The sequence below is a fragment of the Melozone crissalis genome, unplaced genomic scaffold (genome assembly GCF_028551555.1).
Source record: "Melozone crissalis strain CALT ecotype California unplaced genomic scaffold, PUWL_Pcris_2 ptg000005l_1, whole genome shotgun sequence".
Classification (NCBI taxonomy): Eukaryota; Metazoa; Chordata; class Aves; order Passeriformes; family Passerellidae; genus Melozone; species Melozone crissalis.
In genome coordinates, this window is record NW_026535783.1 from 24,897,009 (window position 1) to 24,924,022 (window position 27,014).

The 27,014-nt window shown below is 34.8% G+C and overlaps 1 protein-coding gene across 3 annotated transcripts in view; it reads right to left on the reverse strand.

Moving 5' to 3' along the window:
* Positions 1-27,014, reverse strand: part of LINGO2 (leucine rich repeat and Ig domain containing 2) — a 475,184-nt gene that overhangs the window by 217,017 nt on the left and 231,153 nt on the right. For all 3 annotated transcript variants that reach the window (XM_054286363.1, XM_054286373.1, XM_054286371.1), the window contains one exon: positions 8,626-8,705. The gene's annotated coding sequence lies outside the window, so the exon portion shown is untranslated. The remainder of the gene's footprint in view (positions 1-8,625; positions 8,706-27,014) is intronic.

Below are 27,014 nucleotides of genomic sequence, written 5' to 3' on the forward strand. Positions count from 1 at the left end.
CATTTGTTTCCTCTCCTTTCCTTTTTACAGAAAGTTTACTGCTGGAAAATTCCTTTGTATCTTGGTAGGCTACAGATAAATTTTTAATTTGACAACAGCTGCATAGTCTTAAAAGGATGAATTTACATGTTGAAACAAACTAGAAGAAATAGAAGGAATATATTCAGTGGCTTTCACATTCCTGAAAATGGCTGTTGTACATCTTACTATCCGTATTTATTGCCTCTTGTGACACATTAGCCATAATTATTACACATTACCAGTCCATTCCTGTATTAATCAAATTTATTCTTTTACTTTAGGTGAGGAAGATTTGTAATTTTGATTATGATGTGCTCCATTAGAAAGGAAAGAGCTTCTAGTAAGACAGTGCACTAGATTTATTTAAAATTAAAATGAATATAAAAATGCAGCTTGGAGTGTTCTGGGATGTCCCTTAAGCATGAAACGAAACAGCAAGAATAATGCTCAATTTTGTCAATATACACTGACAGAGGTAGAGAGAGAAGATTAGGGGATAAGAAAAAGTGAAATGAGGGAAAAAAAAAAACAACTAACAATCTGAAGCCTTAATACAGTTAGTTGGAAACATTTAAAAATGGCACAGAAATGGGACACCGCTCCTATGACTAAAGGCTGAGAGAGTTGAAGTTGTTTAGCCAGTAGAAGACTCCTGGCTAACATTTAGGCACTGGCCTTTCAGAACTTAAAAGGGGCTTGTAAGAAAAATGGGACAAACCTTTTAGCGCGACCTCTTGTGACAGGATAAAGGATAATGGTTCTAAATGAATAATTGAATGATTCTCTAAGAGACTTCAGCTTCCTGAAATTTGCTGAAAACAGTCCTCACATGTACCTGCATCTTCTAAGACTGCCCTGGTTTCATTCTCTGTCCTTGTAGAGGACAAAGCTTATTTAACGCAGGAGTGTCCAGTGATAGAAGTCCTTTGCCCTAACAAGTGAGGGGGAACCTGAGTGTGTATTCCCTTTTCCTTCATGCAGGATTGTCTTGGGCACACAGATAAATGGGCTCCTCACCTTCATAAGTTCTCTCCCCTCACTGTTCACTCTTGTTTCCATTTATGCAGCAGCTCTCTATTTCAAAGGCTTTTATGCTGGCTATTCCAGATGTCTTGCCAATGCCTCTTTTTTTTTTTTTTTTCCTCAGCTCTTGCAGTAAAATGGCATGGAGCCAATTGAGTAGAAGAACAAAGCACCCTGGACTTTTTGTAGAAAAGTGGGCAAAGGCCAGGAGAAATATATTTGTGCTACTAAAAACATTTCCAGAGATGTTAGAACATTTTTTTCTGTTATACATCATAATAGAAAGAAAATTCTTGCTACTTCTTGCAGCTCATAAAACAAACAGAAAAAGGAAACTCACAGAAGTTCCTCATTAAGCCAATAGTGGATTTAGCATTTGAGAATGCTTCATCCAAGTCACCTGTCTGCTCTGTCCTGCTGCATGCATCGCTATCTTTTTCCATTTTCTTCTTTGATTACATTTAGCTTGGGCAAAACACAGCTTATCCGATTTTTCATGCAATATCATGGGAAGACATTGGTTTGTAAAGTAACTTTGGCCATTAATCGTGCCATAAAGATTGTAATATATTCATTTTCTCTCTACTAATATAAGTTGAGAAGTGCTTTATGGCCCCTCCACAAAGAATAAATCAGTTCTAGCTCAAAGTCATAAAGTAGCAAATTGAAAAGGTACTTTAATTAAAATGTTTTAACATATAGGACTACCGAATAAGCTTAACTTATTGATAAATTCAGCACATTAAATTATGAAGTGAAAACACACTCTTGTCACCAACTGCTTTCAATATCACCATCTTGCCATCTTGAGAACAAATTTATGCATCAGTGCTGAAAATAAAACCTTTTCTGACAGTTAAAATTTAAAAAAAAAACATTGTGTATAAGTTTGGTATTATAGCTTCATTTTCCTTTTTACCCCTTCTACATTTTATTTTGCTGTAGGAATGGTTGCTAAAGGTGTAAATTTTGATTAATAACATAACACAGCTAAGCATTTCCTTTGATAGTTAAGCATCTCTCAACTATCTAGGTAAGGTACAACAAAGCAAATTTCAACAAGAATATTTTATACATTACAAAGAGGATCCTATTTAGCAGTTTTGTGCAGTGTCCTTCGATTTAGATAGAGAGAAATTTGTTGGGAAAGTTGTTGTAGCATATATTCATGAACTGATCAGCCTACTCTTCAAGAAGAACATAAAATCATCCTTCACTGACCATGTGAGTCAAATATCTGAGTTCTCAAATATAAAAATGCTTCTCAATATTAAGGTCTCTCAGGACTTTTTTCTGACAAATGATTTCTTCTAATATGAGTGAGGCACAATTAAATAAAATCTATATGGGCTGGCATGCTCTTAAATTTTTATTTACTATTAGTATTTGAAAGTTAATAAAGTGTAAAGAAATTATGGATATGTGTTTTTAGTAGTACTAATTGCAAAGTAAATATTGAAAATTAATAAGCCAGAACTCACAGAAGAAGTACATTTATGCTTGTGTAAAGTCCAAACATAAGATTGTGGACCCTAACTCACTGCTGCATAGGTCAGGAGATGCTTTCTTTACCAGCACTGGATAGTTAGCTTTCAAAGTGGATCTGACAACATTCCATTCCTATTATAAAGCATACTTTTAAAAACAAGTATCAGAAAAGAGCAAAAAGATTTTGCAATTTCACATCATAGAATGTTTTCTGCTTTTTTAAAAAGTAAAGAGCATTGTTAAAGATGGTATACTCTGTTCCCTTAATGAGCCTTTATCTGTTTTCATCACAGGTAAATGCTCATCAGAAATTAATAAAAGGGTTATAAATTCTACTTCAAACCAGCTGAAGACTGGATGTCCTTCAGGAACACAGTGAAACATATGTATAATCTAACGTTTAAAACCAACCCTGCAAAATACATAGAAATTCTTAAAAGCAAAAAAAGAGTTTCCTCAAATCTGACTTGTTTTCACAGAGCTTTAATTAGGGTGTTATTAGAAGAAAGAATTCAACAAGAAGGGTTTAGAAAATTTACTAACCTCTTAGGCCTACAGATGGAAACAAAATGAATGGTAAAATTGTATAAGAATAATGCATGAACTAAGCCAAGGGAGGTTTAGCAAGCAAATGTGATCCCTATATTTCTGAACTGTTAATGCTTGACATTACCTCCTTCACTGTTCCATGGTCTGATGAAAGTCCAGCAGAACTAGCAAGAAAATCACAAAATCTTCCTCCAGGTTATTTATTCTCCAAATTACAGAATATTCTGAGTTGCGAGGGACCCAGAAGGATCCTCAAGTCCAACTCAAAAAAGGGGCATCTCCTGAATGAAGAGGTTAAGTAACTTGGGTAAAATTTTCTAATAACTGCATGATATCCCAAAACTAAAGAAAATATTATGAAGGGAAGAAACCCATACATTTCTTATGACATCAGGGAAGGGACTGATGATATTCCCTGTTTTGGAAACTTATAGCTTCCTCATAAATTGGACAGTGGTCATAGTTCTGGGTTACTTTTGCATAGTTATTTTGCACAGTTTTACATAGTTACTATTGCTACAGCTCCTCTCCTACTTTCCGAGCTGATCTCTCCCTGTCATTTATGACCCTTCCACCCCTCCACACCTACTCTTTGCAAAGCGTGTAAAAAACAGCTTTTCATAGCTCTATTAAATTAGCAGATCAAAGAGCAACCTTTCCACAATTATTTCATAACACTTTCACTGTCACAGATGTCTCCTAGACAGGAAGAGCAAGCCAATATGAACAAAAACCCCCTGAAATAATAAAGAAGAAATAGGAGATTCCTCTTCTTAATGCATCTGAAAATGCAAGAAAAACCCTAGAAATTTTTATTAAAACAAGAGAACAGAGAATTGCTAACCCAGAGTGGCTTAGTTTATTTGATTAAATTTAATCTGATAACATATACTAACTGAGAAACTGGACATGCCCAGAAGTATCTTCTACAAGTTAATATGAAGAAACATAACAACATAAGAGAAGCATCTTGTGGCTTCTATATTGAAATAACACAGTGACATGAGCATGGCATGCACCTTTATTCCAGAGCTTGATCAAACACCACTCAGTTTACCAAGACAGGAATAGAATAAGATCTTGAATATGAAGGTAGGTGTGGGATTCTAAACCTGTGAAACTGATTTTGAAGAAATATATTTGTATAGTTAGTACAGTCGTAGTCAAGTAGACTCACCCACTCTTTTCAGCCAAGGGAAGTAGACATGATAGCTCTTGAAACATTTACTCCAGGCATATTTATGCTTTGTCTCAATGATGGCAGGGTACAATTCTGTATTACTCAGAAGAATCACAGTAACATTTGGTTCTGGGAAAACTCTCTACACTAAATGGAATCTTTTAGAAGCCAGAACAACACAAGGGAGCCAAGGCATAAATAACACATTGTCTCAGGACAGCACTTTGGTTCCTTCCCTGTATAAAAGCTATTTATGAACCTGTTCCCATACCTGTGGAAAGACTTCACTACTTCTACCTTCCCAGACTGAGTGTGAAATTTAACAGACAAGGTTTCATCTTGATGATACTGCTTGCTACAGTAATGTCATATAACTTTTTTATATATGTATCAAAGACCATAATTATATTAAAATGAAATTTTCTAATTTTCTAATATTATAATTCTAATATTATAATACTATAATTCTAATATTCTAATTTCTCTTAAGAGTGTTTAATATTGCATTATCTTTGAAATATTTCTCACAAAACTGATAGTAATTTTTTTACACAACAACAAAAGCAACAACAACAAACAAAAAACCTAACAAAAAACCCCAAATCAGCATGCTATACTTAATTATGTGTTTACTGATGCAGTTTCCCAAGTCATCTTTTCTTTCTTATTCCAATTAATATGCTTAAAAACACATAGACAGCAAAAAACGTTAAGGACTATAAATCATTTTTAAAGCTGCAAATGAATTCTGTATTAAATGAAGATATTTTAGAAATGCCAAAGAAGATCAAGGTAGGGAAAATGTTAGCAGTTATCAATACAGGCTGTCTTTCACTGAAAAGAGTGACAGGGATTAGATGACATTTGGAAGTGGTTAAAAATAAAGGCTTACATAGTCAACAGTAGTACTTTTTACCTGTTCCATTACTTATGGCAATGCTGCTTTTAAGATTAGTGCTTTTTCAGTAATCACTTTTGGGGTGTAGGATACTTTTTCAGTCAAATTACTCTGTTTTCCTTAAACATTATTTGTCCAGATTTATTTCTGATGCAATTCCTTTGACTTCTAGCAAACTATACCTTGGTCATTGCTCCTATGACATTAAGACAGCACTCTACTCTTCTGCACTTAAAAAATGAAGAAATTACATTCATAAAGACTTTCTTGGTTTTCTTTAGGTAAAGCAACATACAAGTACATCTGTACACTAAAATAACTGTACTAGTAACTTTTAAAGTTACATGTCCGTTACTATAAGCTGCTTTTGGGGAAGATGACAGCAAGAACTAAACCAAAACAAAGGGGGAATCTCAGAAGTCTGCAGTTGAGTTTTTACCTCAGTTTCCAATTTCCAAAAGGAAGGTGAATTAGCAGATTTTCAAATTTCTAGATACAAAATTTGGTTAGAGTTTCCCGTAGTTTACCAATTGCTCCTATTTTAAAAGCAACAGTATGCAAAATCTTGTACCTGAGAGCATGAGATCTTCTCAAAGCTGAGCTACTTTTTCTCACAGTTTAAGTCACTTGGCAATTTCTTTAAGCAGAACATGCTGACATTTCATGCCAGTTTCATGTATATTTCACAACTAATTCCATGAAGTGGTTAGTGAATTTAAGAAAAAATGCTGATAAGACTTTCCTCCTCCTTCTTGGGAATAACTTTACCATAGAATCAGAAATCTATAAATCTACAGAATGATTTTGAAAGGAAGCACACTTTGGAGGTCATCTAGTCCCATTCGCATCTTAAAACAGGACTATTCAAATCAAGATGCTGAGGATCATGCCCAATTTATTCTTTAAGGACAGATATCTCATAATTGCTGTAGGAAATTTTCTTCAGTATCTAATCCCCCTCATGGATAAAAAGCCAGCCAAGTAGCAACTAACAAACAAGCCAACCAACTAACCAACTAACATAAAATCTTCTTATACCTAATGGGAATCAAAGCAAGCTAAAATTTTGAAAATAATTCTCAAAGGTGCATGCATCCCTGACATACCTAAAGTGGGGCATGCTGATAGGTTTACACAAAATTATCTGTTCTGCATATTGGATTTACAAGCTTTTCCTCCACCAAAGACATTCTATAGATGTTTTTTCACTTTCTGGAGGGCAAGTATTTTCAAGGAGGACTGAACAGCTGCCAATTTAAACACATTTTAAACAGCTTGAAGAAACAATGCATTTTTGTGCTACCTGAAATATAAGTGAGAGGTAGCGATGTTAAAGCATGAAAGTCCCAAGTGTCCTGGGGCAAATGTAACCTCTAGAAAGCACTGCTGTTCCTCAATATGTTCTCATATCATGTGCAGGATGTGAGGAGGGGGCTGGGTCTGTTTCCAGTTTGGCCAGAGTGTGCAGGTTTTGCAGTCAGGTGGCGCTGGGCTCCAAGTGCTGAGCAATGGCCTGTGAATAATTTTCCTGTCTTGTACACTCTGTTATCAGTATTAGCAGTGTTATTTTGCTCTTCTTATTTCATTACTGTTTCCAGTTAACTGTTCTTGTCTCAATACAGGTTCTTTACCTTTTAGTGCCACCCCTTCTCCTCTCCATTCTGCCATAGCCAGGAGGGAAGGAGTGAGCAAGCAGGGTGTGATCTTAGGTGTTTCAGTGGGAAAATCAAAATTGGAAGCATCACTCCTAAATTAGGACAGAGGGATTTCTTGCTTTGTCATTATTATGTATTATGCTGTCAAAGTCAGTCCAGAGGTAAAGTACTACTGATTAACTGTCAGTACTGGTAGTAAAACAGAGAAATCATTGTATTTCCTTTAAAGAAAGGATATAGATCATCAGAGATAGATGGATAGATAGATAGATAGATAGATAGATAGATAGATGGATAGATAGATAGATAGACAGAGAGATAGATATATAGATAGATACATTATGTACATACATACATGCATACATACATACATACATACATAAACATATATACAAACTTAAATTACTACATTCTTATACATATATATATATGAAATTAAATATCATAAAAGATCAGTCTTCACAGAAGGCTGTAACTCCTTATCAGGTCTTTTTAAATGATCAATTTAATGCATTTATAGATCTGGTTTTATACTATGTTATATATGTGATACCACAGTTTTTCAGTATTTTCAGATTACGAACTTGAGTTTATTATTCTTTTAAGTGCTATAATTATTTTTGAATTTCTAAAACTGTCTTTCCATTTCCCAGCACTTCACAGCACACCAATAGCCAAAGGCTGTGTGTATTTGTAAAGAAAACAGAAGGGTTTATTCCAATCACACTGGGGAGTTAGACACTATTATCCCTAAACATTTCATACTACTTGTCCTCCTGAAAGAGATAGCACTACTTTAACTGCACTGACTTTCTTCAGGGAAGAAAAAAAATCCACAGAAAGATTTTTCATAAAAGGAAAACTCACCTGAAGCAAACATTTGTAAGATTGAGGCTGGAATAAATACCTGCTTTAAAATTACAATTTGAAAGTCTAGAAAAGTTGTGGGGTTTTGCCCTTTTTTTGCTTTATTTTAATCAGTTGTCTTGTTTTTTGGCCAGAGTAGAGTTATTTTTTCAGTATCCATGAGAGAGCAGAGCCTGGGGCTGTGTGGGTGTGACTAGGTTATTATTCTAAACCACCTAAGGTCATGCTTGGTGGCAAGAGTAAGGGGTTCCTGCCTCTGAGAAGAAAGTGGGCATAGCCTGTGGTCAGCCAAAAAAGCTTGGAAGCTCAGAGGGTCTGTCCGCAACTGTTTCTTATTGTCCCAGGCTTTTGAGCATTTTTCCATGTAAATCACCCTCCTTTGCACACCTCTGGTTTTTCATATTTTTGTAATTGCTGTCCATTTTTCTTATCTCATTGCTGTTCCAGTATGTTGGTTTTATCTCAACACATAATCTTTGCCTTTTGTCTCCCAGAGGAATGATAGGTTGAGGAGTGACTGGTGATTTGGAGTGCTATTCCTAAACCATGACATTAATAAAATAAATAAACCAGAAAAATAAGATTTTACACACAGATCCTTCATTTCATAATTTTTCACAAATTGAAAAATGTAGACCTGGCAAGGCTGGGAAAAAGATAGGAGCATTGTATACATACTTAATGGATAAAAAAATAATTTTATGTGCTAACTACTCTGTCTGGAACTGAAACTACTTGGATCTATGACAAAACTGCATCTCAAAGAGCTAATGAGATACTGAGCACTTTTTTTTTTAAAACATAAATCAAAATTTAAGCCATTAAGACAGAAATATTACATCAAGAATAAAACCAACAGTAACTGGGATCTTGCTACAAACATAAATGAGAACATCAGTAGAAAAACCATCATCAATACAACAATAACAAAAAGATAAACTTACCAGGTTGACACTGCTCATTTTTCAGAATTGTGGTGAAAGTCTTCCACTACTTCCTTCCTTCAGACTAACTTAACACCAACCTGATAAGAAAATAAATAACAAAAAACTCAACTCCCAACAAATAAAATGCATAAAATAAAATAATATTTTAGACAAAATGACTTGAGTTACTGAAATCCTTGACTAGATCAGTGAGATGGATGATCTTTTTCCTTTCACTGTTTTTGTAGTTTAAGAGTGAGTATCTAGCACATATTTGACATTAAACACTCATAAAAAAGAAAAAACACATATGTGAAAACTGTTAAAGTTGCATATCTATTCAGTTTCTGACTGTTTTTAAAATTTAATAAATAATAATGGAATCTTTAGAAATGTAATTTATGAAGTTGTAGTCCTACATGGCAGGAGACAAAACTTGTTGCACATTGAAATCTACTAGAAGTAGTCTTTTATGTCTCATTTTTTTCAAAGTGTACTTAATGCTATTGCAGGTTTAAATTACTTAAGGAAGAGCTTACACAGCACTATAGCGCAGTCATTGATTAAAAAAAATCATAGCTTTTTTTATGGAGGGAGGAGGTAAGGCAGGTTTAAAGGAAAACATCACTGGGGAGCTGAAATCTACAGCGTGGTGGCTCTTTAATAAAAATCCTCCTTCTGGTTATATAACAGTTGCAGTGTCATTCTTACAAGTGATAGTACAGATATTTAGTTCATGAAATCAAATAGTCTTCCATATTTCTACCTGGCACAGGGTTTGACTTGAAAATATTGACTTATTTTTAGGATTTTTTTTTTTTTAATTAAGGTGGCATTTTGGATTCAGGATTTTAAACAACTTCTACCATTTTGGTTTTGAGAAGCACTTGGTTGTACAAGATATCACCAAAAACTAGTACCAAACTGACAAGTCATTTAAGAAGATCTCAGTTCCTATGCTTTTATTTTTTTCCTGAAATAATAACCCACTGGTTTATCATACTGACGAGACAGGGTTAGATTAGTTAGGTTTATTTTAACTTTGAGGTGCCAGAGAAGTCAGAGAGGAAGGTTTCTTTGCTTAGCAAATGTCTTTTTGCACAATCTAATGCTAATTTTTCTCCAGGTGCACTTTTAGGTATGCTCTTCTAAATCACAGCTTTGTAGAAAAAAGAGAGAGGCTGGACTTAGCTATCACGAATATGCTTCCAAAGTTTATTTCTATAACTAACACAAAATCTATTTCTCCACTTTCCGTTGTTAAGATCTCAGTCAAGACAACTCTTTGTATTAGAGTAGTCTCTGCTTCTTAAATTCCATTGCCTTCCAGCTTTTACAGCCACAATATTGTGATTCATGTTGAGAACTGGACTTAATGTACCAGGCTTTTTGAAGTTTTCTAAGAAACACAAAGCCATAGAACAATTGTCTGGAAAGGACCTCTGAAAGTCTGATCAATATCCCAATTCATATGCTGGATCAAGACTGCATTCAGAACAAAGATTCATAAACCTAAGTATTGAAAAGTACATTTTCATGACACATTTAATCTTAAAAGTTAATAAAGAGCTATAGTTTTAGCAATTCTGTGTCATTTTTACAAATTTGTAATTTAGTTGGTTTTGATTACTATTTTGAAATTAATTGTTTTATATAATTTTCTTTTACCTTATTGCTATCCCTAATTTGAGTACATTACATGTTCTATCTATCCATCCAGTTTTAGATATTCCTGCTTCCATATCTGGATCAATGAATGCATTAAAATTTGCCCCATTTATGTGACAGAAAAACTTTTCTTTCAAACTACTTTTAAAGCTAGCAAAAACAGTTACTTCATCCTCTGTATAATGAATGATATGTTTTCTAAGAGTAAATATTTTTTAATAATCTACTTAGATGGTATGAAGGTTATCAGAATGATTTTTGTGTTTTTTCATGACTTGGAGAATGTTTTTTTACTGTCATAAACCAGGAACACTAGAAAATTTCTTCACTGTTCAATGAACTTCTTTGCTTTCAGAATGCACTGTTTAAATAATTTTCCTTCTAAAGTATTATGAGGAATTATGTTGCGTCAGATGCACTGCTAAATGGTACTCTAATATTGACCTGTGTTATGCACAGGCATAATACAGGTCAATATTAGGAATTGAGGAAGGCTGTAAGAATACTCATTTGACTTGTGAGGCATTTTGTAGAATTCTTGACAACAAAAACTAAGCAGCATAAGTCAAATTCATCTGTTAATGAAGATGAAGAGGCAGTCAAGGTAACCCCAAGAGGCAAACATAGAAATAAGCTTTAAGAATTTGGGATTAAGGCAGGCAAGACCTTTGATATTTCTTCTTAAAATATTTATGCCATTCAAAAGATTCAACTACTGAACTTCTGGATTATGCATAAAGGGTGACATGATAAAAGATTTAAACTCAATATGCTGAACATAAATGTCTGCTTAGAATCCTGTACCTTTTCATACTGAAAAGTCAAGGCCAAGAATTTAAGCTTAGTTCTTGTTCCATTCTACACTTTCTTGTCATTATGGTAAGATCAATAATAAATTATTGTCTCACTGGGAAAAGAAGAGAAACAGAGAAAACTGAGACTTTGAGTTATAGTTCTTTTCTGGAGATAATCTAGTAATTGCTTCAGGAGAACTTATTTTCTTGTGTTACCTGACTTTGGGCCAGTATCTGAGCAAAACAAGCTATTTACAAACTACAAAATAATTTAAAAAATTAAAGTCTACTCTGGAAGCATGGCTATCAGAGGAATACAAAAGAAATTGTAGTTCAATTTTTACAACCTTTATGTCATGCATTCAGTGTGTACTTGGCACTAAAAAGAGAGCAGAAACTGCCTCTGCCCTTCTCTGACACACCCATCCTGAAGAGTCCCAGCATTTCCATAAAGGCATTTTCTTACTTCAAGCACATGCCTTATTCCCTCCCCTCAATTTTTTATTAATGAAATTGAAATGTACAGTGAAACCACATGACCAAGACAGCAAAATTATAGGAGAAACAATGGAAAAAAATTAAAAGAAAAGCAGAAACACTCACTGCCAATGTTCAGAACAATCATGTGAGAGTCCTCCACTTTGAGTAAAGCCTACTTTCCTTTCATAGAACCATGTTTCTCCAAATATATTTTACTTGACAATTATAACCCTATTTCACATATCTAACACAGTTTCATAGACTCATAGAACAATTTGGTTTGGAAGGGATATTTAAAGGTCCTCTACTCCAAATTGCCAATTGGCATTTTCTCAAAATTTGTTTCCTCTAATGAAGTGCTTCAGCAAAAAAACCTCCCACAAATTTTTCATTATAATCAGCTATATAAAGATATAATTGATCTAGCATGATACTTTCCTAATGGACTAACCAGAAGGAATTTCCTCCAGTCCTCACATTAGGGCAAAAATTTTACATGATCAATATAAATATTAATGTCTTGAGACTAACAGAACTAATGGAAAGACTGTGGTAAATCCATGTTTTTATCATATTAGATATCAAATTTTTGGTTTGCGTCTGTCTGTGGGCAATGAGTACTCATTTGTTTTTGGATAAACTTACTACATGACTTGCAAATAGAAAGAGAGCCAAAATTTTTCCTAATACTTGACTGGAATTTACCACACTGAAAGAAGAGCTACTCTATGATCAGAAAGTAATAAAAGAAAAAAAAATCTCTCTCTCTCTCTCTTTCTTTCTCTCTCTCTTTCTCTCTTTTTAGAGAATAAAAAAGGAAAACAGCAAGATATATCCTCAATAGCAAATCATGTTCAGATTTCCCACAAAAATTTAAGGATTTGACTGTTTAAATAATAAGATAACTGCTTATGAATGATGGCCAAACACAGACATCTTATTATTTTGACTAAACTTATGACTTTTAGAGGTTTATTAAGCATACAGGTGACATTCAGCTCTGATCTTTAAACTGCCAGCACTAGGATCCAAGAGCATTTACAAAAAGGTTGCTCATTTTATACAAGAATCCTCACTTTCCCTTAGCAGTATTTGTAACAGACTGCTGCTGAGCTTAACATCTGGTCTGAGTAAATAAAGAAATTCTCAGGGTGAAGAAATCATATTTTGCTAAGTTGTTTAAGTGTCTTCCCAGCTGAGAAATCAGAAATATCTTTCCCATAGAGCAATGTGAAAAATGATGGAGGACATGATAAGCATTTGAATTGGGAGACATTTGAATTTTTGAGGGCTAATTTTTTGTGCTGTGATTTTATTTTTTTACCTATCACAACTAGGAATATTGAGGTGCTGTTACCCATTAAACAGGGCCTATTAATTTCAAAAAGACTCTTTATGCAAAAACATACTTTCTCAGTGTAATCAAAGAATGTTAAGTGTTGTTTTTAATTGTATGCCACAGAGAAAATGAAATGGCACCTGGAGAAACAGCAGCTTTCACCAGGAAACCTACTATTAACCTATTAACCAGTTAACAGAACAGCAGGTATCTACAGTCTGACATCCCCAGCTTCATGAACAGATGAAAATAAACTTTGTAATTGATTTCTCAAATGGCTGCATTAAATAGAATGCTCTTCTGCCTAACAGAAAATATCCCCCTCGTTACATTAAAATTGAATGGCACACTTTCTAGAAGGATGGTGTGTGTATATATACATTTCAGCTGCAAGGCATCTGAGAGATCCTGTCTCTACCCACAACTGATACCACAACTTAATTTATGACTTGAATAAGATGCAATGAAGAGCCTAAGAGCAGTGGGCTTGAAAACTAAATATTTTATGAAATTGATCACAGGTAGGAACCCGCTATTTTTTTTAACAGAAAAATCAGATGACTTGCATGATTTGTTTGAGCAAAAGTGGAGGATTCAACGTATTGTTAGGAAATGGTGAAAACAAGATTTCCTATAAGCAGTAAATTAGTTTTTTTAATCATTGCCAGCAAAATGGTTTTCAATTCAGAAATACAGTGACTCCCTAACTGCGATTTCTTATTCTAAAAAGTCAGTTGGTGTTCCACATGACCATAATCTTATTAGAAACAAAAAAGTTTTAGGAAATTTGTCTATGGAATTAATGCCTGAGTTATTAGGAGTCCTATTTCTGGACAGTAGAAAACGGGAACAGCAAAGTAATTCTGAAAAAAATAGACCATTTATTGATAGTATTTGAAAGGGACTCCTGCTAGTGGATCTCTAAACAGTAAATACACTTAAAAAAATATTTTACTTTGGATTGTTTTGCATTGAAACCTTTATTACTCTAACAGATTAGATTCTTACATCATAAGGATGGTGTATCTATTGGCAAATCAATAGACTATCCATTGATAAAGTGCTTTTTTGAGTAATACAAGCATTTTGGAAACAGCTTTTGGGTGAAATTAAGTGAGTTTCAATATAAATAAAGAAATTAGAAATGTGCAAAAATTCAGGGAGTATTCAGCAAGATATTGCTGTGGCAGATGCAAATACAGGCAGATATAGGACAAATCAGTGCAATGGCATTATTGTTTTCAGTAAAAGATCTAAGAACGGTTGTTATATTATGGAGCTTACTCTAAAATAGAGTGGTATGATCCTCAGCAATTAAATTGTTTGGCTTCTGACACTGAGATGGAGAGACTGTAGGAAAAAAAAGTACATCAAGCATTATGCTAAGTAATGCCAAAACTATAAGTAATCATGTTAAATCTGTCTTTTGTAGTTCAGTATTAGATGAAAAAATGTATGTTTATTTTAATTGTCTTCTATCTTTGTATAATTTCACAAAATGCTAAATTAAGTTCTATCCTGATGTCTCTTAAGATTTCAGACCCATTTCTTCCTACTTATCATTATTTCCCAGCTATACTCCTCATTTACTAAAGTGAATTATTTTTATCCCAAGAGATATACATTTTACTTAGAAATACACTAGAGAAAAATGCAAATGCGGTAAAATTCTATGACGTGGTGAAGTGTGGGGTGCTCACTGGAGGCAGTCATGAATAGTGACTGCTCTGTCCCTCGGGAAGTGGAAGATGGGACAGGCGCAGAGATTTCTATTCATTCACAGCTCATGCTGCCAAATAGTTCACTGCACAAAATACACTTCCCTCACATTTACAGCTTGCATTTTTCATGTTTGCTTCTCTGATATTTCTCACAATGACAACTCTGAAAGATACCAGAGCATTTCTGAAAGAGCCCTTCCTCAGGGATTTCTTAGACTTCAACCAGTTTAAGCTGTGCCGCAATGATTTTCTGAAGCAGACTTCTTAGTTTACATTATTCCTGCAGTCAAGCTAGTGGTTGGTACCTACGTTTCACAGAGAAAATACAGTAAGTCATATTAAGCTAGAAGAGCTAATGTTATTTCAGACAAATATTTCATGTTAGATTTCTAATTATTTTAATTATGATAATACCATATACTACAGTATTGGGAATTCTACATTGAGAATACTAGAGAACACTATATCAGGATACTACCTTGATCTGTTATCAGCTTCTTCAGTAACTAAAAGTTGTCTTTCAAGCACAGATTATTTCAGCCTCCTCTACTAGTACTCTGAAGGGTGCTCAAATCCACCTCAGGGCTGAATCATATCCTTGTATTTATCAGTTTCTTTCTTGACGCTTATTGCGGCAAGATAACCCCCAGCTGGGGAATAACATCCACGATCTCAGAAGGCTGATAGCTTCATTAAGCTATACTATATTATACTGCATACTACACTAATATTATGTTGTATGCTCTATACTAAACTGAGGAAAACCCCTTGACCCCTTACAGACAGTCACAACACAGCTTGGACGTAACTGGTCAATCAATCCAAACAACCATCACCAGAGTCCAATTAACAAATCAATTTTGGTGAACAATCTCCCTAACACATTCCACAAGTACCAAACAACAGATACAGCAAGTAGAGATAAGAATTGTTTTATCTTCTTTCTCACTGCCTTTCCAAAGAGAAATCCTGGGAAGGTTGTGCCTGCTGCTCTCTGTAAAGACACCTGTGGCCACAGACACTAACATTTTGTACTTTCCTATCACGTTAGTCAAGATCAAAATTCAACCTTCCTCTGCTTGGAGTGCTTAGGATTTTATGTTTCCTTAACCTTCTGAATCTCCTTCATCTTCTTAACATGACAGATTTTGTCTTTAAGACTCTATCTATGATAGTAGCTGAACATAAAATTTTTTCTTATTTGCAGCCATCCTTTCCATCCCAATCTTCTTTTCAATTCTTTGACTAATGTTGTCTTTCTCGCATCAACTCAAAAATAGCATACTGGAAGGAAAAGAAGAATTTTAACCTGGAATTAAATTTGACAGTACTTATGCTGCAATAATTTCCTTCTGGCAAATTATTATTAGGGAAGGTAAAATTTGGAAATTTTTGGCTATCCACTATCAAAACATAGATGTATAACTGGTTAATAGAAAATTATCTTAATAATTTTTGAGGTTAATATTTCCTATTAATCTCCTCAATTTGAATGCAAGTATTAAAAAGGGAGAATTTCACCACCAAATACACAACAGTATTTGAACTCCCCCAATCAAATTTGGTTCTGCTGTAAATTTCAACCCCTTGTGCCATTCTAGGGTACATTGTGCTAATTTCTAGTTTATTGGCAATTTACTGTTGGAACATCACCATGGTAATCCAATAATCAATAAAACTTGCCAATTCCTTGAGTAAAGGAAGCAACTTATGGGAGCTTCCAGGTTCATCTTGGCTAGTGCTTCTGAGCAACTCAACCTCCATGACTTAGGAGCACCCAGCCGTCAGCCCCAAACAGAGTTGCATCGCTCTGTGACACTGCACGCACGGTTATGTGAGGATATAGATTTTGCATACATAATGGTAGCATGGAGTAATGTGTAGAATAAATCATTAGTGCTACAGTACACTGCCAGTGTGTGAATTTATGAATGACTTGATTTGAAGTTTAACTAATCAGATTGAAAATTATAGATTCATGACATCACAGAATGGTTAGGGTTGGAGGGGACCCTAAAGACCATCTAGATCCAATCCAACTGGCATGGGCGGGGATGCGTTCCACTAGACCAGGAAACTCAACGCCCCTTCGAGGGACTGGGCATCCCTAACTTCTCTGGGCAACCAGCTCCTGTGTCTCACCAATCTCACTGGGAGGAATTTCATCCTAAGTAGTGACTGACTGACATACAGTGTAGCTGATATTTTGTCAGTATCAGACACTTCCAGAAAAGGAGTCTTGTGTATAGATATACACAGATAACTCATGCACAAAAGTGCACTATCAGTTGCAACATAGACTCTGTCCAGTGTCAATTTTCAGACATATTATGTGGGGAAGTACAATATGCATAGTCTAGGAGATCCTGTCATTCTCACCATCGCGTAGAGAGTAAAACTTTGATTATCACATACAAGTCTGTTTGCAGGATGCATGTGTAAGCACACAGGTTTTTGTTTCTTTTATTCCATATCTAGATATTTTTTCCAAAGCAGAAAGACAATTGGACTCATTGTTCTTACCTTTTAGGGTGCTGTGAATCTGTGTTTTCAAAATAAATATTATTTATTTTTAAATTATTCATCTTAAAAAGCCCAAAAAACCTTCAGTAATTTCAACACAGTTTAAAACATACTTATCACTAGAATTTTTAAAGGTAATATAATGATAGTAACAAAAAAATTATATGTTTGATATTTTTCATATTGAAATTTTTGTCCAGGCAGCTTAACCAGTAGCTTAGTGATTACTCTTTTTTCTGTTTCATAGAGGCCCTTGTTTACAATGATGCAATAATCTTACTAGTAAATATCAAAATACCACTTTGCAGCTCTAGTTATAAACTTTATTTCACTGTAATACAGGTCTTGCTTCAACTAGTTATGCATTACATACTCATTCAGTTAAGCTATATTTTTAGTGTGTGTCTTTCTTATATTTTATAAATACTCCTTTTTAGTTTAGTTCCATTCTGTTCTTTATATGCCTAAATTTCTTCAATAAAAAGAGATACAATATTTCTACATATTAAATTTTGTCTTCAGTTATAAAATACCATAAATATAATTGGTTCTATGTAGTTATTAATATTTATATTTGAAATATTTTCCAAACATTTTTAGACATTGCTGATATTAATTAAGAAATGCTAAATTCCCAAGACAATTTACACAAGAATGGAAGAATCCAGGAGGGGAACAAATCATGAAAGAGCTAGAAATGATAACAGAGATAAGGGGTATGATAAATATATCAGTTTGTTCAACACAAGAGAAGGCTGAGGTAGTACATCACTTGACATGAAGAGGCTAATGATTAACTGTTTTCAAGTTCCACTGCAAGCTGGACAGCAAATGTTGATTCAACTTCAGAAAACAAACCCTTTGGGCAGTTAAATAATGTAGAAGACTTCTGTCTTGCTTAAATCTGGCAACCAGGAAATTAATCTGCCAGGAATGACCTGGATATAATGAAGTCCACCTCAAGATCTTGCTCACTTGCATCTACTCATTGCATGTTCCTTAGAAACAAAAATCTACCTGAGAAATTAAATATTGTTTCAATAGCATCAGAATCTGTGAGAATAAAGTTAAATATTATATGATATGTGAGCATGCATAAAGCTTGCTTCCTACAGACACAGAACTTTGAACTTCCGCTGTGACAACAAAAACTTTGAATTTATTCTCAAAAAATGTAGCCATGATGCATATGTGTACCTATTAGGTATCTGGAAAAATTCAAGAATGACCTTGCAAAGTAAAACACACAATTATTGGAAAGTAAAGCTGGAAAAAAACCCCCATATGTTGACCTCACATTTGTTAAACTTAGAAAGTAACAAAAACCAATTTATAACAAAATCTTTTGTGTATAATTGAATTAGCAACTCATTCAATTTTTTTTTTCCTTTATAACCTTAAAGGCACTTGAGACTTCCTCTGTCCAGGACCTGCATAATTAACCCAATTGAATTTCTGAGACCCTGATTCATGCTCTGACTTCACCAACATAAATCCTGATGCTCAAAACCTCACTCTGTCTGAGTTAAATCACATTGCTCCAGGTAAGGCTGAGAAATACCAAAGATTTACTCATCATCCTCTCAGGAAGGCACACAGACAGGGATGTTAAAATGCCCACGAGAAGTAAGTGCCAGAAAATCCCACAGCTCAAGTACTGAAGTCAATCTGTACTGGGCTGCCTAGAAATTCTCTTTTGTAAATAAACAATGCAGAGTTTGGGTTTTTTAGCTTACATAGGAGACCTACTGATATATTACTTCTGTTCTGAAGGGAGGGAAAAAAAAAGTAAACAGAGGAAAATGATTTCATTTATAAATTCAAATGCCTCTCATTTTTCTTTTTTTGGATCAGTTTATAGAATTTTCAGCTAGATGAAGGTTGCTCCAAAATCTTCAGTCCTTCAGATTACATTCTGAAAAGTCTTGTGATAACCTAAAGGTGACCAGCAACACAGTTTAGAATCCAGTACTGCAGGGCATTTCAGATAAATGCTTAAAGTATACAAAAAAACTACAGAACCTTCAGCAAGAGTTTAATCTGTAGACTACTTCAAAGTAGTCCACAAAGATTAATTCTGTCACCTCCTGCAGTTAGAATATTACAAGATGGAGGTTTTCACCAAATATTTCAGTACATGCACATAAATGCTAACCAGCCTAAACTCATTTTCAGTTGTTCTTTTTTTGCATTATTTTTTTTTCTTTTCCTTGCCACAAAACGGATGGCACAAAATCAATTTTCATTCACCAGAATGCTCGAATTTCAACAAAGAAGCACAAAGATCTAGTTCCATCAGTGTGAAAGAAACACTGTAATTTGCAGTCCAAAAATCTGTGTACTGAAACTGTAGGAACTTTTACCAGGGAAAAAATATATGGGAATGTCACGGTTCAAAATTATTGATAAGTAATCTTATCAGCATTACAATCTGAAATCCAGAGGTATCTGCTTTTTGGAAATCATTATTCTACTTTTGTTTTTAAAGAGATCAAAATATAATTTAAAAGTAAAAATTAATTAAAAAATACTTCCCACACTACAAAATTTTACTATTCTATACAATACAGCACATCAATAAAAAACACCAGTAAAAAGCCTTTAATGCATAACAATAGCTTTTTAGTATCTTAGAAATCTACTTTCAAGACTGCAAAATGTTATATTTTAAGTGAAGCTCCTCATTAGACAGTATGAGGCATGAAAATAAGGCATGAAAGGAAGATAAAAAACCCCTTCTTAATAGCCCCTGTGCAGATAACATAGGGCAAAGACCATCAATACTCATGCTTCATTTATTTTATGGTTTTGAACATTTAAAGACAAAACATTAGTATTTTCTGTCCTGTTGGGCTTCACAGACTTGCAGCAGTTATGATAAAACAGCAGTAATGCCAAAAATGGATTTGCATATTTGCATTGTGATTTATATGCATTTGTATTCCAGTGGCAGGTGGCTATTATTCCCCAGTATGAAAGGTAACACCTACTCCATTAGTCTGGGTTCACTAAAAAAACACATTGTCCTACTACTTGGGATAATCATCAAAATGACAAAAAACAAATCCAAAGTATCATAAAAACAGTATAAAATCAAATAAAATATATGCCAATAATATAAACATCACATTAAATACCTTCATAAATAAGACTAACCTTTACAGTCTGTGCCTCTACTCCTGACTGAAAAATGAGAGTACATAAAACATATATATTTTCAATGCCTTTTTCATGGTATTTGAACAATTATTTTCTGGATGTGTTTAAATATAATTTTGTGTGACAGTTGTACTACCATGTTTCAAAGCCTTTCAACCTCAGTCAGATGCAGTTCTTAGAAATAAATATGCTTTATTAGAAACAAAACTAGGAGAACCAATTTGTGAAAGAAAATTTAGGAAAAGGTTATGCAGGAAAAACAGAGTATTTCATCATGTTCTTTTAAAAACTGAGTAAGGCAATTTTATCATATTTAAAATATACAGCATGGTTAAGATAGAAGCTGGTTAGTCCTCTATACAGTTTTAGCTAATAATAATAGCCTAAATGAAACATTAAGGTTTTTTCTAATATTCAAGAGCAGTAAGAAACACCTTGAACTTCCACAAACTTCTACCTGCAGTTTTCCTGTATATTTAACAGTCTGGGAGACTGGAAAAAAGACATATCCTATAAGCCTCTACATTAATTTTGTTTAACTGACTGGCTTCAGTCCTTCAACCTGCTTGGCAGTGCCCCTATTTTTATCACTCCCCAAAGAAAACAGTTGCTGAATATACACACTCCAGTAATCACTCATACAGATAAGATTTGACCTCTTGTTTACAACAGGTTTCACTAATGTTTAAAAGTCAGACCACACTATTAATCTATTTGCTAACCTATATAATACTATATATAAGTGATTTGTTTAAGCTTGTGAAGGAAATTAGAATCCAATATAATTAAAATTAAACTGTGTTTCACTTGTGCTTGGTCATTTATGAGCAGAGATAAATCAACGAAGATGAGTTGCAACTTCATAGCAAGGCAAGTTATGCTTACAGAATTGAGAGTTTTACCAAGTACAGCTCTGACAGAAGTAACTGAGGCTGTAATGGATAAACACCTCCAAGCATGTGTACATGGCAACACTGACCACCACAACAAGTGCATGCAGTTCTAGGAGTGGTAATAGTCTGCTGAGCAGATTTTGTAACTGAAGTTATTGTCATCTATCTCCCAGAGCAGAGATGCAAATCTTGAAGAAAATAAATTCCTTTCTAAAACTACTCTCTACACAAAGTAAATGCATTAAAATCTGGAATTCTCCCTGATTTATTGGGCTCTTCCTCTTTGGCACACTAGGCACAGAAACCTCAAATACTTTTTCAATACACTGTCACTGACTCCAGTCACACCAAAAGATGGTGTAATGAATGATTAGGATAAATCATTGGTGGAGCCGTTGCCACAAATATTTTAATTTAAAGCTTAAGTGGCAAAGAAATAATACTTCAGTGCTAATCTAATAAAAAAGCTTTGTGATTACAATAAATGGAAATATTTTTATCTTTATATGAGGCTGCCAATGGAATGCCTCATAATATTTGACATTAACAGGGTGCTATGCCTTACAGATTTACAAAGCAGAGTTATTTCCTAAATCCTGTATCTTAGAATTGCAGCTTTTTCTACAGCAACACAGAAGTTACGTTTATATCTCTCTTGAGATTTCTTGGCTGTCAGGGCCTCAACACAGAGAAATAGATATTGTAAAATGTATTTTTCTGTGTCATATAAATTGCTGGAGAATTTGTGTGCTTAAGTTGAAAGAAAGCACATATGCCAAGATATAGAGTACAGGCTGGAACAAGATTTGGGACTCACATCCAATGACTACTGTAATCTAAAGCTGAAATGAAAAGATGGTATCTTAAAAACTACCAGATGCACAAATTATCTGATACATTTTGCATTAAAAATCTGCTAGAGATGCACAAAATCCACTTCTTTCCCAATCTTTTACATATTGTTGATTGTACATTCCTAAATTATCTGTAGTATCTGAATATTTTAGTTTCCTAAAATATCTAAAATATCTGAAAGAAATGCCATGGGCAACAATATCCTTCCTACGACAGGACATGACTGTTATAAAAAGAGAGAAAAGAGTGAGAAAGGATCTATCAGCAGTACCTGATACCTGTGTGATGGTCCTGCAACCAAAGGATGTCATTAATTTCCCTAGAAATCCCTTTTGTAATGCCAGATAATATTTAGTAGCGTAACCACTCTGAAGAATACCACGGGATGAACAAAGCATAAACAAAACTATAAAAACAAAATTGTCATAAACTTTAAATGTAATATGGTTTTAAGTGTGAGCAAAGAATTTACAGCTACCACACTGCAGTGGTTTTTAAGGATGGTATTCCTCAAATTAGTGTTCCTACTAAACAACACATCTCTGGCTTATTCTGCCTCCCCATATCCCCTTCCTCTGTAACAGGACGGGGAGGAGAATTGGAGACATGAAAGGTAAAGATCAAGGATTGAGATAAGAACAATTTACTGGGAACAGCAATGAGGTAAGAAATGGACAGTACCAATATTGATAATAATGTTGTGTGCAGGGAAGATGATCAATTCACCGGCAAATGCCCACCCCACGAAACCTGATGTTACCCTGGATGGAAAGGACCCCCATATGCCCACCCACCTGTGTAGGTGTGAGGTGGTACAGGATAACCTCCAGGTCTGAGTTATGCCCCTCCTGGATATGGCAAAAAATTACTGTCCTGGCCAGAACCAGGCCAAATACTAAACTGCTTTAATCATAAAACTTTTATTACTCACAAGGGAAATATTTGGGAAGAAAAGAAAAAGAGAACCTTGAAAGTAAGGTAGAAATTTAAATAAAATATTCAGTTTCAATTATTCAGATAATCCTTTTTTTATTAATTCTCACTAATTAAGAGTTCCACAAAATGAAAGAGGAGGTTTTGTGGGTTTTGACCTTGATGAGGTGAGGAGGGGAGATAAAAGATGCAAGAGAAAAAGCTATCAGGAAATATTTAAAAATACTTAAATAACACTGATGATCAGAATAAAAAATTTTGGTTATTTTTGCATGTCTAACAATTGCACCAACAAAATCTGTCTTATGGTTTTTAATTAAATAATGCTTCCTAGACTTGATGTTTCAAATATAGCAAGTTTGAAAGAAACTGGAAAGTTATAATGTTAAGATCTGCATGGCATTTGGCTTCCTATGCACAGCTCTGAGGTAATCACTTGGATACATTCCATCTTTTTGTAATATCTTTGCACAAAGTGGTGAAACAGGATCTCTAATGTAATCCAAACATTTCACTCTATCCATTGTGCAGATAGCTCTGTCCCTCAGACTGGCTTGTGAGTATTGAATATGCACAAATCTCAGAACAGACTGGGCAACCTGGGGAATGAGATGCTGGAAAGCAGTGCCAGAGAAAGGAACCTGGGAGTCCTGGTCAGTGGCAAGTTGAACGTGAGCCAGCAGTGCCCTGGCTGCCAGGATGGCCATCCATGTCCCGGCATGCCTCAGGCACAGCATCACAGCCAGGCAAGGGAGGGGATTGTCCTGCTCTGCTCTGCTCTGGGGCAGCCTCACCTCCAGTACTGGGGGCAGTTCTGGATGACACAATGGAAAAAAGGCATTGAGCTCTTAGAGAGTGTCCAAAGCAGGGCCATGAAGGTGGTGAAGGTCCTTGAGGTGAAGCTGATGAGGAGTGGCTGAGATCACTTGGTCTGTTCAGCCCGGAGAAGAGACTGAGGGGAGACCTCATTGCCTTTGCAACTTCCTTGTGAGGGCAGAGGAAGGGCAGACATTGATCTCTTCACTCTACTGACCAGTGAGAGGACTCAAAGGAATGGCCTTAAGACAAGCTGGGGGAGGTTTAGGCTGGGTATCAGGAACAGGAGCTTCTCCCAGAGGGTGGTAGGGCACTGGAACGGGCTCCCCAGGGAAGTGGTCACTGCACCAAGCCAGGCAGAGCTCAAGGGGTGTTTGCACAATGCTCTCAGGCACATGGTGTGAGTCCTGGGGATGTGCTGTGCAGGGCCAGGAGCTGGACTCAGTGGTCCTACTGGGTCCCTTGAAACTTAGCATATCCTGTTATTTGATTCTTAGAAAATGCCTTTGCAAACAAAAATGGAAGGAAATTTTTTACCAATTGTCAGTAAAGTGTCTTGTGTTCCTTTTTCAATTATTTTTTAAATTTTCAAGTCTTAAGTTTTTATTTTGATTAATATACAAAGGTGTAATTTCAGCCTGAAGTATAGGTAAGGTGGAATGACAAAATAATTGTTTGTCTGGCCATCACATGAATTCCTAATATACATTTGTGTAATTACTTCTGTCTACTGGGGATCATTTTCAAGGGCTGAAAATAGAGATAATACTTTGTTATGAATATAGGCATAAAAATATTTAATAACTGGTAAATAGCTGTGAGGTGCTCTAATAGGTTATTTTTACACTTGTTCATCGAGGTCAGCAGAGACGATAAGATAGAGACCATATCCATACGGTTTTCAAGGCTTGTCAGAGTATGTCCTTAAGTATGTTAATTACTGCTATTAATTTCTGCTATTATACTCAGGTAAAAAGAGAAAGAACAAGAACAATATTCAAAATATACTTGTCCTTGAATCAGAATTCTGGTGTTGCACAGTGTGGTTTTACCAAGAGTGCAGACAGGCTCAGATATGAAATATTGTCATTCCTTTATGGAATGATCAACAGTTTCTGCAACCCCATTAACACAGCATAACTCTTAGCCATAAGCCATTATCTCTGGTGGAAACAATGCCTTGAGGTAAAATCAGTCATCAAATTTACTACAAAAGAAGTTATGGAAGGGCATGTGGTCTCACTGTACATCTTAGTTATTTTAAGTATTATTTAAACTCCTTCTCTCTAGTCTTTCAAAACACATGCTTTACAGAGCCTGAAATTTGATGGAATCCATGGGATTTAATGAGCTGCATGAATAAATAGCAAATAGAAAACTAAGGTGAGAATATAAAAGTTTTCATTATTAATTTATCTCTCTTCATAAAGAAAAGGATAACAGTTTTTCCATTGATTTAATGGCAATCGAAGAAAACAACATTTCTTTGGGTTTTTGGGGTGATTTTTTGTCTTCTTTTTCAAAATAAACCTACTCTAGATGTCAATGTAGATAAAAGAGCTTTGATTTAAACAAAAAAATTGGTCCATGTAGTGAAAGACTTATTCCTGGTGGAAATCACCAATACTTTATTTCAAGTGGATTGATTCACCATGATCTATGTATTGCTAGACCTTCAAATTAAAAACTGAGGAACAGTACCCCCACCTATACAAAACATTAACAAAGGAATGTTATTTCTTTTCATAAAAGACATTAAGACTGTTCTTTGTGTGGACAGGGTAACTAAAAGAAGTACTGTAATCCTCTTCCTAAAGAAATTACTCATTGAAATCCATAGCAATCACTGCAACCAAGACCATAACAATAACACCATTAAAATAATTTAAAAAAAAAAAAAAGTGGTAGTAACCACAAAAAAAGTTGAATTTTTGCAAGTATTCTCATACTTAGCACTAATTTTGCTGTTGACATCTTTCAAAAAGTACCAAACACCATCAGTCTTCAGTTTTTTCTACTACCTTTGATCATACAGTTTACAGAATTCAACTTACAAGGCCTAAGAATCAGCAAGAAATAAATTAGTTATTTTCATTTTTTGCTGACCCAGATTGTGGTACTGCTGAATTGCTCATCTGTGACTAAGCTTTCTCATACCACATACTACAATGTTCTGACTTAGTGATACCTCTTTAGCATACATTTTCTTCTCTCAAACTTTTTTTGAGGTCTGTACTCCTTTTCCTCTTTCAGACTCCCCTTGTTCTTTCTCAGGTGATATTTTATATATGTTGGCATTGCTGCTTCCCCCAGGAAACAGAAATTCAAGTTTCCTCATCTGTTCAGCTGGGAATTGAGAATCTTTTTCCTATCAAGGAGTGCCCTACTCACTGAACTACTAACTACCATTATTAAAAGCAATTTCTCCTCATCATTCTTGGGAAAGAAATCCAAACAACAGAAAAGAACCAAAGAACCTACCATTACTGCATCATCTTGTTTAGCAAGATAGAGGTGTCTCTGTGGTCAAAGCGGATGGTGGTATTACAATACTGGAATTCAAGCACATCACATCATTGAATTACTTGGGATCATACTGGTAACTCACAAACCAGTGGACGTTTGTCCACCCAGCTGAATCTGCCATCAGGTATTTAGCTTGGAGTGTCTGATTGTCATATACATTGTACAAAAACATCCTTCATCTGCCCACGCTTAAATGCACTGTGTTTATACATTCTCTCACCATGTTCTTGGGTTTTTTCAACTCTGCTACTGAGAAATTATTCAGCTATATTAGCTTTTTGAAGAAAAGAGGAGCTTGTTCCCTTTGTCTGTCTTAGCCGACTTACTGCCTTACATGAGACTGCACACTGCCATTTCAATTCAGCAATTAGCATTTCCGTATAATACCATGGAGTACCATAATATAGCAATGAAAATGCCAAATAAAGTAGTATTTTACTATCTGTTTTTAAGTGCTTCTTTCAAAAATTATAAATTCTCAAGAAGTACAATGTATAGACTATTGAAATTTTTTAAAAAAGACAATTTCACTTTAATTTTTTGATTTCTGCACTAGATTTATTTACAAGATAGCATTTAAGGAAACAGCTAAAATAAATAGGTGCTAGTGTAAAAACATCCTCCTTGCCCTCTTCTGCTCCACAACTATCACAAAAGATTAAATATGATTAGAATAGTTCAATGTTCCTTTATGCTAAAC